Here is a 13,643-nt window from a genome sequence, read left to right as displayed (position 1 = left end):
CAAAGTGTGCATGTTTACTTCTTTGACTAAGCACTGCCAGGTGGCTCTTCTGCATAGCTCTACCTGTGGCCAGGATTGTATTATCTAGCTTTCTAACTTTTGCATGTTGAGTAGATACATAGTGGGAGCACACTGTTTTTGTTGGTATTTTTCTTGGTATCTATTCTGATGCTTTTCACTGGGGGATTTTTTCCTGTGAAAATGGGCTTCCTCTACTTGACCTTATTTTCTTCTTTTTAAAATTTTTTCAATGTGACTTTTTAATTTTAGTTTTATTAAAGACATTGCCCCTTGCTTGCATAGTCTATATCTAAAGCACTAGTCCTTGCTCCAAGGCCCAGCTTGCTCTCAGCTGCCCCAGGAGGGGAACAGTCTTTGGCGGTAGACAAGAGACGCCCCTGCAGGGGGCACAAGTGCTTTGGCCCTCTGGTGTCTTGCCAGCAGTGCTTCCCATGCTCACAGAGGGTTTCAGACACTGAGTCAATGGTCCAGGTGGTCTTTTGTTCAGTCTGATCTCAAATTGAGCTCCTCTGAGAGGTCATATTGAAGTCCTTGTGTGTACCTGATCCATCATTTTAAACAATATTCCAAGTTCACTTTTTGTGTGTACGTGGGTTCTGGGGATTGAACCCAGGGCCTTGAGCCTGTGAGGCAAGTGACCTACCTGAGCTATACCCTCAGAGACCCCTGTAAAAGTATTTCCCCTTTGCCTCGGGGTCTAAGTTGCCAAGGCTGACCTCAAACGTTCCTCTTGCCTCAGCCTCCCTGGTGGCTGGCATGACAGGCATGCACCTGGGACTGTCACACTCGAGCCTGTGATGGGAACTCATGTGCATCTGTCCAGGGCTGAGCATGGTTAGGCAGAGCTGTGCTCCAGGCTCCCTGCAGGGCTGTGGAGGCTTCTGCTGCCCAGCAGCCCTGGTGCCATGGCCAGGGCTCCTCCCAGCCAAGGGCAGGCAGCTGCCCATTGCTGTAGGCTGACCTTATTTTCTTCTTATGGCACTCGTCCGTTCTCTGGAGTATGTTGTTTGGTTTGTCCATTAGAAGTCTAACAGGTCCTCTAGAACCTTCAAACAATTAGTAAAATTCCTGAACAGTAAGTGAGCACGCGCAGAAATTGGGCTAATATTTTGGGAAGAACAATGTTGGATGATATATTCATGGCTTGAATATATCATCCAACATGAAGTTATATTTTATTACTTACAAAATAATAAAATAATGAAGCAATACCATGGGCTGAGCTAAAATAGATCCTTAGGATCTTAGGCATTCTGTAATAAATCTGTGTCACTTGAAGTATAGAGTTGATCGACTCTGAGTAATGAAACAGAAGTAAAGGTATCAAAGCCAATGATCATCTGTTTCCAATTTTCTGTGATTTGGTTCAAGTGGTAAAGTGGTGATATTTATTAATAATGGATCGAATAGGTTCATAATTGTTTTAGAGTACAATTAGATGCCTTCAAACTTTAGGCTACATGGGCACATTTGAGAACGGTTCCAGCCATTCTCTCATCCTTTGGGTCATTCCCCTCCTATGTCCTGTGAGACATTTTCTATGTGAGGCTTTAAGAAGAAGAAGAGAATATTCTGTAAAGAAAACCTTGTGATCTGTGCAGTATGAAGTTGAATGGATTCATTCAGAAATCAGAAATTCTATTGAAAGATATTTATTTGCTTGAGCCAAATAAAACCTATTTTTAGGCATCCTGGTGAAGACAAGGTTTTATCTTTATGTCTCATTTTCTATGTTTTGTTGTTGTTGTTGTTGTTAGAATGAAATTCATATGTTGCCAGACCATTCTATCAGATGTGTAACTAGATGCCATTTAAATTACCCACTTTTACATGGTAGACAGTTTTTAATGAACACTGCCCGTCTGCACCTTTTTTAAAAACAGGACTGGGAACAGAAGCCCAAATACCAATGGTTAGCTGGAGCATATTTTTCATTTGGCCTATCTGTCAGTATTCCCTGAGGTCATCTGTGCAATCAGCTTCGTTACTCCTGCTCCCTCACTGGATTTCATAGAAACCATATGCTATGTATGAATCAGGGACACCAATCCCACAACATAGCATTCTTGGAATATCCAAAGTCCCACTTTTCACTTCGCCATGCCTGAGATCAGCAGTAATATTTATCAGCAAATGTGAGATTTTCAAATATCCAATTCTATGTGCTCCTTTCTCATAGAGCCTTAGGCAGGGATATAGCATACATAAATATTAAGTAAAGTCCATAGTTTTTAAAATGTCATCCATTGAATAGTTGACACATGTCTGAGATACTTTTTATTTTGGAGGAGGTATTATTTAATAGGGAATTCCAACAGCTACCTAATAGTGAAATGAGAAGTCTTGCATCCATTTTATTTTGTTTCTGATGATTTTTATGAGTAAGGGTAAGATACTTCCTTGTTCTGATGCAGATGTTGCCCACTTTTGTGAATGGATGCGGGGTGTCACATACTACTTGCATATCTGCATATTGGGCTTGACACTGCTATCGTACTTGGTAGTTGGCAAAAAGTCAATACTGAAGTTAAGCTCTTGTGTTCTAGCAGCAGAGCTGAAGATCCTTGATGTGCCACCTTCTGCAATCCATGCTGCTCTCTTCATGTTCCTTATTGACTTCCTGGTGATGAGCATCATGGTCTCTTGGTCTTGAGAATGGCCAAGCATTGCTCTGTGAATGTGGAAGATGGGCATGTGGAAGGCTCCAGGGAGGAGGGATCATTGAACATGTACTCGAATCCATGTGCCTGTTGAATGACCTGTTTTTTTAATTTTTGGGTTTTAAGGGAGACACTGCCCTAAAACACTTCTGTGCAGCTGGGGATGCAGGCTTCTGCTTCACCTTGCAGGAAGCATTAACGAATCCTTTCCAGAAGACATGAGAAGAGAGAAGTGAGCCTCTGGTATCATGCAGGTTCCTTGCATTGCCCATGGGCTAGAAGAGAGAAGAGTTGCTTCATGAGATTTGATCCCCTTTTTCCTGAAAAGTTCCACACAGAGGTGAGTCCCCAGCATGTTTAGAAATCATTTCAGACACCTTTCTGGACGGAATTGAATCAGAGCCCCTGATGATGTGGAAGAGCTAAAGATGGGTTTGCTATGAATTTTCTATTTCATTCATCAGGGCCTGAGTCAAGTCAGTCATTGTGCTGTCAACACATGAGCTGCTGGTCAAATGTGAGGAAGTGGTCTTGCTTTATGAAAACACCACCCTGATTCAGTGAGCCAGAGGCAGCCTGCAGTCCCTGTTTTCCTGTAAAGGCAGATTGCTTTGGAAGGCCTCTGGCCTCGTCATGCAGCCCTGCTCAGAGTAGGGGATTGAGGGACCAGGCAGATCCCTAGTTCCTTTTGACCTTTATTGCCATTGGGCCACCCCACGGTCCTTGGACTCTACCTGGTCTTCTGGCCTGGGTCAGGGGATGTGAGGTTTGGAATCCCCCTCTGTGGCAGGATCCCAGCCCCCCAGCCACTTGAGGTCAGCACATCCTTCCCTAATTGTGTTAGAGTTGGAGACTTCTCCCACCCATCCTCATCCATGCTCATCCCACATTTTGTAGCTTGGCACCTGAGGACCTTTATTCATTGACTTAGTTGTTAGTGATGATGGTTACTAAGACTAAGTGACTCTTTCAAGTCACATCACTTGCATGGTAGGGCTAGAGCATGGATCTTCCTAATTGATTTCATGGGACTCTCTCATGGAAACTGTGACTGCTTCCTAAACACACACTCTACATTTGGAGTGTCAAAATTCTTGCCACTGCCTCCTTGGCAAGTGTATCTTGTCTTCTACGTGGGAATTTCACAAATATTTTCCTTTGGTTTGTGGAGGTCATGCAGAAGGGATTTCATTTGAAATAGCCCAAACAAGAAATACCAGTTGTCTTTTTCGCACATGGATGTGTGTAGTGAACACCCCTTTCTGTGTGCTTGCATGAGTTACTCCTTTGAATTTGTTGAAGAATGGTTGGCTGGGGAGCAAGTTAACGAGAGATGGATATCAATGGTTGTCAAGTATTCTGACGTGAAGAATGTATTGAGGATGTGAAGGCTTTTCTAGCCAGTTCCTATGGCTCAGTCAGGGATCAGTCAGAGGATTCTGTCTGGTAGACTCTTTGGCACAGATGTCAAAGTGGCCTGGTCTTACCCTGTCCAGGACTGAATGCTGAGCTTGAGTGGGAGCTTCTTGTCATTTCAAGCATTTCCATGAGTCTGTCCTCTGTTCTCTTGTATCCAAGTGGTTTCTAATAGGAAAGCAGAACAAAAATTGAAAGTATGGTGATTGATTATTTTTTCCAATGTTATTTCAATCCACTTTGTTTAATACGAAATTACCTTTATGCTAGTAAGATTTCATATGTGAGGAAATAATGAAAATATTGGGGTTAGGGGATGAGAATATGCAAATCAAACATTTTTGAGCACCAAGACCCGTTTTTTTTTTTTTGTTTTTGTTTTTGTTTAACTTAAATAATATTAAGTGCCAGAGGACCACCGCTGCCATTCAGCCTCAACAACCTCCAGGTCCAGCCTCCAGGTGGCCCATTTCACCAGGGTGTGTGGGACCACACTGTCCTGGGATGAGAGAACAGTACCCACGGATGTTGACATCTCACAGAGTAGATATTGCCAGTGACAGTAGGGAGCTATTGGCACATGAGGAAGGGAAGAGCTCTCAGGATGGGAAGAGGGGGCCGCTTCGAGACTCATTGGGTATGGCACGAGGCTGCTGGGTGTGGTGTTGGCCTGGGCCCACTGAGTGGGGCAGATCCGTGGTCTGTGTTTCTGTACCCTCCTCTGTAGCCTGTGTTGGCAGCAGATCAGGGAATTGCGATCAGAAGTGCTCCCAGTAACACAGGCACCAGCCCCCAGAGTGTGTGCCTATCCGTTTCCCCACCTGGCCTGACTTAGTGCCTGTCTTGCTTCAGGGCTGAGACCCTACAATCTCTGATGAGGGTGTCTGTGGTCCAGATCCAACCTGCATGGCCAACATGCTCAGACCTTCAGCTGGGTCCTAGGCTGCTGCAACCAAACTCTGTTAACTGGGTGGCCGACAACAGAGGAAGTGTCTTCCGTTGAGCTCCAGAGGCTCAACACAGTAGGTGTTGGGCTGTCCCAGTGCCATAACCCCTCCCAGGTTTCAAGGGGACTGTCTCCCCAACTCTCCCAGCCCTTGCCCACTCTCCTATTGCTGCCCACGATCTGTGGTTCCCATATGGGCATCCCGCCCTGGCTCCAACCTCACATATCCGGTATCCCCCAGTCTCCCTGGTATCTGGGTCCAGACTCTCCTCTTCCTACAAGAATATCAGATATTGGATTTGGTCCCAGTTGATGCTGTGTTCCATCATGTGAGCTCTTAGCTTCATCACTGTGCAAAGACTCTTCCCACACAAGTTCGCAACTTTTGGCTGGCTAAGAATTTTCAGGCGACACTTTTCTAATGAGTACACTTTCCTTCCTTCCGATCTCCCACCAGTGAGCATTCCTCGCACCCTTGTCCTAGTTCCTTTATGGCAGTTTCCCTCCTTATGGCTGAGAGGACCTAGTGACCCCTGAATTCACACGTTCTCCTTAATCACCAACACACTGCAGAATTCTCCAGGGGGCCATATATGCTCCTGGAAGTTGGTGTTGGAAATAGTTCTCCATCCATTAATCACTCCCTCACTCACTAATGTCCTTGTGTCCTTGAGAAAGGCTCTCCCTTTCCTGGTTTTCCTGAATAGAAATCCTCTTGCCTCTTGGGTGAATAGGGTTATGGGTTGTGCAGAGGGTGTTGGTCCACTGAGCATCTTAGAGACTGTCCTTTATGGAGCCTAATGATCCTCACTGGGGAATGAGGCCAGGGTCCTAACTGTGGTTAGTTAGAGAGGGAAAGAAGGACAAGGGAAACTCAGATGTCCCTTCATGGCCCCTGGAGTTAGAGGACTTACCCCTTTGCACCTGGGATCAGGAGACCTCATTTCCTCGAGGACACGCACACTCAGACGTTAATCTTGAGTGTGGGTTCCTTTCTGGGGTCCAGGGCTCTTGTTAGCCACCAGGAATGACAGTGCTCTCCATGCTGAGTGGAGCCATTTTTGCCAGGAAAGAGAGCCCATGGTCACGCCTTGTGCAAAGCATCCCACGCCAGGGGCTCCCATGCCTACATTCCTGTCCTGAAAGGAAGCCACTCAGAGGCAAGGTGGGTCCAACCACCTCCCATGTGTTCACTCATCACTGTGTTCCAGCAGTCACCCCAGTGAACAGTCCTGATGGGATTGGATGTGGCTCAGAATGTCACCCTCATGAGCTCTACCCTGCCACAGCTGCAGTTCTGCAGTGGGAGAAACTCAAAACCTCAAAACACATGCACATGAAAGAAAAGAGCAAGAGCCAGAGCCCAAACAGGCCAGGTGTGGCAAAGACAACTGGAGTGCCTAGGTTGGGACTCAGAATTATGTCAGTGGGGTGGCATTGCTGCTGGCACCAGCATGATAACCGAGAGCCAGCCCTGCTCATTTTGGGGAGCAGTGTGTTGGGGAAGGCAGCAGAAATTGAGAGGCAGGATTGAGTTTGGCCCTAGGAGGAGGTTGGGTAAGAGGCCAGTGTGGGTTGGAGAGCCTGGGCAGATAGACAGAGGCCAGGGCACACCCCAAAGCCTGGAGACTGCACTTGATGTCCAGGGTTGTGAAACACCACTTCCCCTCTTACTCACAACTGAGAGCAAGGGGCATTGATGAGTTCAGTTTGTGTGCGGCTGCATCCAAGGTGGCTCGGCTAGGAACCTCTGTTTCCTTGACTCAGGAGGCTGGGAGTCCAGGCTCCACTGAGGCTCGGCTGGGAGGATCGGAGTCTGAGTTTATGCCTGTGTTCCCTGTAGGATCCATGTTGGCTGAGCCTCAGTGTTTTTGTAATGAGAGGATGGGTGACCGTCATGTCTTTATCACAGGACACACTTGCTAAATGGATTTGTTTGCTCTGAGGAGGAAAGAGAGAGGGGGGAGTGGTGCTGGAGACAGGGATGCAGACAGGGGTCATGGACTTGGCATAACTCAGTCTTGGAGGTGATATCCCATCACCTGTACCCACTTCAATTCCCATGAATCCAGAGGCTGAGCCCCCTTGAGGTGAGGGGTGAACCGGTTCTGGGCAGCAGGATGCTGTGGTACCTCGGAGTCTCTGTGAGACCCCAACACTAGACACACTTGGCCCTTTTGAAATCTTAGGAGAAGCCTTGGGAAGTTGTATGGCAGAGGGGAGCAGCCTCTGCATCTCAGTCCCCTCCAACTTGCCATGGTGTAGAGAGGGAACTGCAGCCACGATGGGACAGACATTGGCCATGTCCCTGTGTGGGACACAGGCCTGATTGAGTTAGGGTGCATTCTTTGTCTCTCCCTTTCTTGTGATTATCCCATCTCTACATTTGTGCTTTAGCCACCTGTGAGTCCCATCTCTGGTTTCAGAGAGAACAGAGGGTGTTATGGGCCAATAGACACAATAAACCCTAGAGATTAGATGCTACCCTACTTTCCAGAAAAGACTGGGCACACCATGAGTTGCACAATGATGGGACCAGGGTCCAAAAGCTGCTGAGAGGGAAGGACTGGTTGTGAATGCATTTTTGAAGGCTCCAAGCTGGAACTCTAGTGGCACCAAGCAGGGCAGATGCTGGTGGGGATGTTTGGGTAGTTGTTGGTGAACACCTGCGCACCTGAGATGGGTAGGCATGGAGGAGAAATCGGCAGCCCATAGGGCTGTTGAAAGTGGTCTTATGTGAAAAGAGGCTCAGGTATGGGCACAGGAAATGACATCATTGCCTTGACAATGGATCAAACAGAACATGGAACCCTGGTATCCAGGCACCCACTTCACTGACCAAGCCATCCGAGCTCACTTGGTTGGAGCCACTGGAGGGAGAAGGATGTTCTCCTGTGGTTGCAGACAATGCCGAGCCTCAGGCTCCCAGGAATCTCAGGGGGGCCAACTAGCCCTTTTGTGGATACACTGGGTGAGGCTTCATCTTAGACGCCAGAGCCTCTGGCGATTGTCGCAGAGGAGCTCAAGAGTAACAGTGAGTAGCACAGGGCAGGTGAGCCCAGCAGGCACTCTAGTCGATCCCTGATGAATGGCCCAGGACTCCTATTCTGACTCTATGTGTGTGTGTGTGTGTGTGTGTGTGTGTGTGTGTGTGTGTGTGTGTGTGTGTGTGTTTGTACTGATGGGAACTGTCCCATTGTGCTTTGACTCTAGTGTATTGGCACAAGTCATTTTTCTGTTTGTCACCATTTCCATTTTGAACCCACCATTCTTGGTCCCAACCCAGGGTGAAAATGATCAGAACACGGAGGAGCCCTTCAGGGTTCAGAGCCTTGAACCTTACAGGCAGGACCAGCTTAGGAATGAGCTCCTGCCTGTCATTTGTGGGAGGAACCTACATTTCAGCAGCAACATGGGGTTAATCTCCTGGGATTTCATCCCCACCCAGCAGGTGCTGGATCTCTTGTTCCCAAAACAGCCACCTTCTTCAGTCTTTACTCCTGGTGCCACTCCACATCCTCCAAGGGGACAAGAACCTCAGGTTCTGGATGGATGTTGTAGAATGCCCACAGAGCCAACTGCCAGGCTGGGTGGGGTGCAGTTGCTGGGCTTTGCTGATGTTGTCATCCCCCACAGTTCTTGGAACCTTCTGTGGCAGTGGCATCCAGGACCCCAGCAGCTGTGAGTAGCAGCTCCTCACTGCTTCACTCCAGCGAGCAGGTGGAAGACAGCCGCGTTGTTCACGTCCTCCTAGAGGGACAGAGCCTGAGGGAGACAAAGCGCATCCCGGTAAGCCCGACAGCAGGGCTGCCTCCTGGGTGTCCACACAGTGGAAGGCAGGAGACACAGCCAACCCCAGGGCTATGGTGGGAAATAAAGAAGAGAGAGGTCCGTCTTAAGGGCTTGACCTGAGGAGGGAGAGCATCAGCATGCCCAGCTTCAGTGGTGAGTGGGCCTGTGTATTGTGGGCTTTGCAGGCCAGAAGTGCAGACGGAAGTGCTGTGGACAGATGAAGGCAGAGATATGTCCAGGGTGCAGGCTGCAGTGCCTAGAACTTGGTATTCTCAATGAGTGAAGTTGGAGCAGAGGAGGTGGCAGTGACTTGTCACATGTGTAGGAGGGGATGTGTTCCTGGTGGCAGGGAAGAGAACCTCCTTAGCATGACTAGGTGTAGGAATTTGGGGTCAGGATCACCTGGGGGGTCATGCCAAAGCTTCGGAATGTTAGGCTTTGCATGTATGTAAATACGGAGCTAAAGGGGTTCTTGGCAGAATTTCTATGGATGTGCAGTAGACACGCTAATGCTGCAGGTGTCCAGCTGCAGAGGAGACATGTTCAGTGACTGCCAGTGCTGAGTCAAGTACATCATTACAACCAGACCCGCACCGAGCTTCCAGAGGCCAGGGCCTCTCAAAGCTATCATGAAGCACTCAAGTGCACACTCTTGTATCTGAGTCTGTTTTGTGTCGTGGCAGTCAGGACCCAAATTTTCAGTGCATCTGCCTCTTGCACCCACAAAGGCAGCCTGCATCCCAGATCACACTTGGTGCGCAGATCCCTGGCCCATTGCTCTCATCTCAGTGAGATGAGAGTGTGTCTGTGCATAGGCAGTTTGGTCCTTTGACATGAGTGGAATGTGGCTCCCCAGGGGGAGGGGAGATGGCAGGTACAGGCAGATATTTGTACCAGGATTGTTCTAGTAGCACATTGCAAGAACCCAGGTGGTATATGGAGGACACACTCAGGTAGCAGGATAACAAGATTGTGCCCTTGTATATGTAGCTGAGATTTCTCCTGAATGTTTGACCACAGTCTTCTGGGTAGCTCTTCTAAAAGCCATTCTCTGATGACATTTGTCCCACCCTGATCCAGGTGACCTTTCAGGAGACGGTGACAAGCCTCATCCGCAGGGCCTTGGACCAAAATTTGTTGCAGCATGAGGATGTGGACAACTTTGAGCTGCTGTATATGATGTCTGAGGATGAGAGTAAGTAGGACAATCAGACAGTGGGGAGACATGATCCACAGTGGGCTCAGGATAACTGACAGCCAAGAGAAAGTGGGCCTTGGCCCCAAAATACCAAAGTGTGATGGGCCTGGCGGAGACTCTCAGGGGTTGTGGGTGTTTTGTGGTATAATCCTTGAGTGCCACCTAACAATTCTCTCCACTTCGCTCTGCAGAAATCAAGGTCTCTGACCACTCACTCGTGTGTCTGTCCATGAATCTGGGAATACAATATTTCATGGTGAGGAAACGCCCCCAGGTCAAGGGAAAGGAGGTAAACACCTACCTTATTCAAGCTGTGCATGTGCTGCCATTCCACTCCGACCTGAGGAAATAAGAAGCCTCAGCACCTGGACATATTTGCTGGAAGCCCATAGAGCCAACTGACAGTCTGGGGTGGCTTTCTGTTTCTGGGTTTGCTGATGTTCCATCCCCCACAGTTCTCAGAATCAACCTGCAAGTCCTCCAGGCCGCTTTCCCACAAGCAGGTGGGAGACACCTGCTTAATTCGTGCCCACTTAGAAACACAAAGTCCAGAGATGGCCAAGAGTGTTCTGGTAAGCCTGGGAGCAGGGGTGTCCCGTGGTGCTTACACCTGGGTGGGGAGCAGACACTGGTCCAATACCATGGACTACTCATGCCCTCTTGAATTTGGAGCTTCTGGATGATCAGGAGGATAGATGGGAATCAAGAAGGGAGAGGTCAGTGTGAAGGGCTGGAGCTGAGATGAGCGAGTGCAGCAGCTTGTCCACTGCCATGTCTGAGGGAGTCTGTGTGTCAGGTGGCAGCATGCAGTCCAGAAGGGCAGGGACAGGTATGGGTGACAGATGAGAATAGGACAGGAACTAGGTTGCAGGTTCCCTTGTATGGGATGCTGACGTCTATGGAGGAGGACAGCAGTGTGAGGTTCTCCATGTTCCTTGAACAAGGAGCTGAGAGAGTCTCTCTGCAGAGTCGATATGGATGTGGAGCAAGCACACTAAATGTCCAGGTAACCCAATGACCACCCTTGCCGGATGAGGTGGCCTCCTACATCCCAGCCAGCACTGAGCCTCTGGAGGCCAGGAGCTCGTGGCTATCTTTCAGCTCTCCTGTGTGTGGTCATGTTCCTGGGTCTGTTTTTGGCCCTGGCAATCCAGACCAAAGCCTCTAGGTTTTGTGCCTAGGCCATTCCCAATGCCGCCTGCATCCTCGGGCAGACCTGGGATCTTGGAGGCTATTGTCCCATTCCTCCCAACTTGTGGGATGAGATTGCATCTGTATGCAGGTAGTGGGGTCCTTTCACTCCGAGAGGAGTGCAGCTCCACAAAGAGCAATGGCAGGCCCAGGAAGTCCTATGTACAAGGATTGGGCTAGTAGCCTGTGGGAAGAGCCCACACGATGAGCAGGAGGTCAGCCTCGGTAGTAGGGTCATGGATGTTGCCCTTGTATTTAGAGTGGAGGTGCCTCCAGAATGCCCCTTCCCACTGTCCTTGAGTAGTCACTTCAAGGCCCATTTCCTGAAGGCCTGTCTCCCATGCTGCTCCAGGTGACCTGCCACGATAGGGCTCCTGTCGTCATCCGCAGAGCCCTCGACCTACACTTCCTTACTGAGGAGAATCCAGAGGATTATGAGCTGGGCCAAATCATCTCTCGCCGTCAGAGTGAGACAATCAGATAGCAGAGAGCAAGGGTCAGGATGTGGACTCAGGTCAACTCTTAGCAACAAAGAGTAGTCTCTGACCCCCAAGAACACTCCAACAGGTGTGTTGGGTTCGTGCACAAAGCCAACTGCACTTCTGCTGGTGGAAGGTCTTGAGGTCCAATGGTATACCCCGGTGGATATTGCGGCTCCCCACCAGGTGCCCTCCCCTGGACATGAACAGGCATCCAAAGCTGACATCTTTGAGGAGTGAGGAGGAAAGCCTCTCTCCAGGAGCAGTATGTTTTCATGGTCTGGGATAGGAGTGGTTTCAAAGGAACATGGGAATGCATGGGCTAAAGAGGGAACTGGCATTTTGTGGACTGAAGCAGTACTATTGAAAGCCTTCTGTGTGACCAAAAAACCACTGCCTGGGCAGAGCATCGCCAGGAATCTAGCAAGCAGTAACAGGATAAAATTGGGAAGAAAACACAGCCTGGGAGACAGCCTGAATCATCTGTTTTTGCATAAATTCCATGGTCTTACGCACCTGAGTCCACTAGGCAAGGAGTGATCACAATATCCAGGTTGTGATCCCTAACTAAAGTCAGATGAGGGCTTCCTGAGCACGTAGCCACAGAGCTCATCTGATAATAATGCCAGCGCTTTTTCGTTGGTTGGTTGGTTGGTTTTTGTGAGCCAAACACCACAGCAGCCATTATCCCAGCCTATGTACCCTGAAGACCACCATCCCTATGAGTTCTAGGATCACTTGTCTCCTATCTTAACCTACTGTTAGGTTAGTAGAGTCTATGGAAGAGGAAGTCTGTCTGGGGCCTTGGTAGCCTAAGAAATTCATAGCAGAGATCTCCACATCCAACCCAGAAGGGATGGAGAACAGGCTGTAGGTTAGAGGAGGGCGACAGGAAACACATGTTCAGAGGAAGGAGAAGCGGCTGTTGTATTCCCCCACTCGGGGTCATGGCACCACTGGGCCATACACCATGTTGGAGGGAAGCAGTCCCTTTGCTGGTCTTTGGAACCATTGTTCTCAGTAGGGCAGTATTTGGAATGTGGCCTCCATTCTCAGAAGCCTGGTTCACATGGAGGCGGGCTCCACCAACGCAGAAGCATGGCTCTAACGTGGTATCCGTGCTGGTCAGCCTGTCCTCACTGTGGCCATACTTGAGGAAAATAACTCAGAGGAGGAATCCTAGGCCTTTTTTCTCTGGGTTTCATAGCTTTCTCTTTGGTTGTGCACTGAGGCTGTCCATAAAGCTCTAGTGTGTGGCAGTGGAGAGCTCCTCAGCCCTTGCCACAAAGGCATAGACTGGGAGAGAGAGAACGAGGCTGGCAGAGAGGGAGAGAGAGAAAGATGGAGAGGGAGGACCTCTCCTTGGAGAATGAGGATTCAGTGGAGCCAACAGGAACAAGGTACTGTTGCCCAGGGCACAACCCTGTTTAGGTCTTACTCCAACCATGCTCAACCTTTCTTCCAGTCCCTCCCACCCCCCAGTAGTGTATTCATCTTGAATGAGAATTTCATGTTGACATCAGAGCACTCACCATCCAATGCTTCCCTCCAAACCCACCTATGAAGATGGCTCATGTGGGGACTGAATCTTCAGCACAGGAGCCTTTTGTGGGAGATTTCAGATGCAAACCCTAGTGGTGTGCTTTGGCAGATGCAAGAGGACCTGAGATATTCTGGAGTCCAAAGCCTTCGGTAGGAACAGACATTAGGTCTGTTGAAGTGCTCTGCCTAGTTCTTCCTCAGGGAGGACTGTGGAGGCTGTCTTTGTTGGTATTGGTGCTGAATTGGAGAGCTCTCAGGTGTGTGGCTCTGGCCTCTTCTGGCACAGGCTCTCAGATGTTGGCGTGTCCTAGGGAGCACCTCCTGAGTACCACCTTCTTTTTGTACACCCCTCTCTCCCCAGAGCTGAGGATTCCAGCAGAGGCCAACGTATTTGATGC

Source organism: Urocitellus parryii, chromosome Y (genome assembly GCF_045843805.1).
Source record: "Urocitellus parryii isolate mUroPar1 chromosome Y, mUroPar1.hap1, whole genome shotgun sequence".
NCBI lineage: Eukaryota > Metazoa > Chordata > Mammalia > Rodentia > Sciuridae > Urocitellus > Urocitellus parryii.
This window is presented reverse-complemented; position numbering follows the sequence as displayed.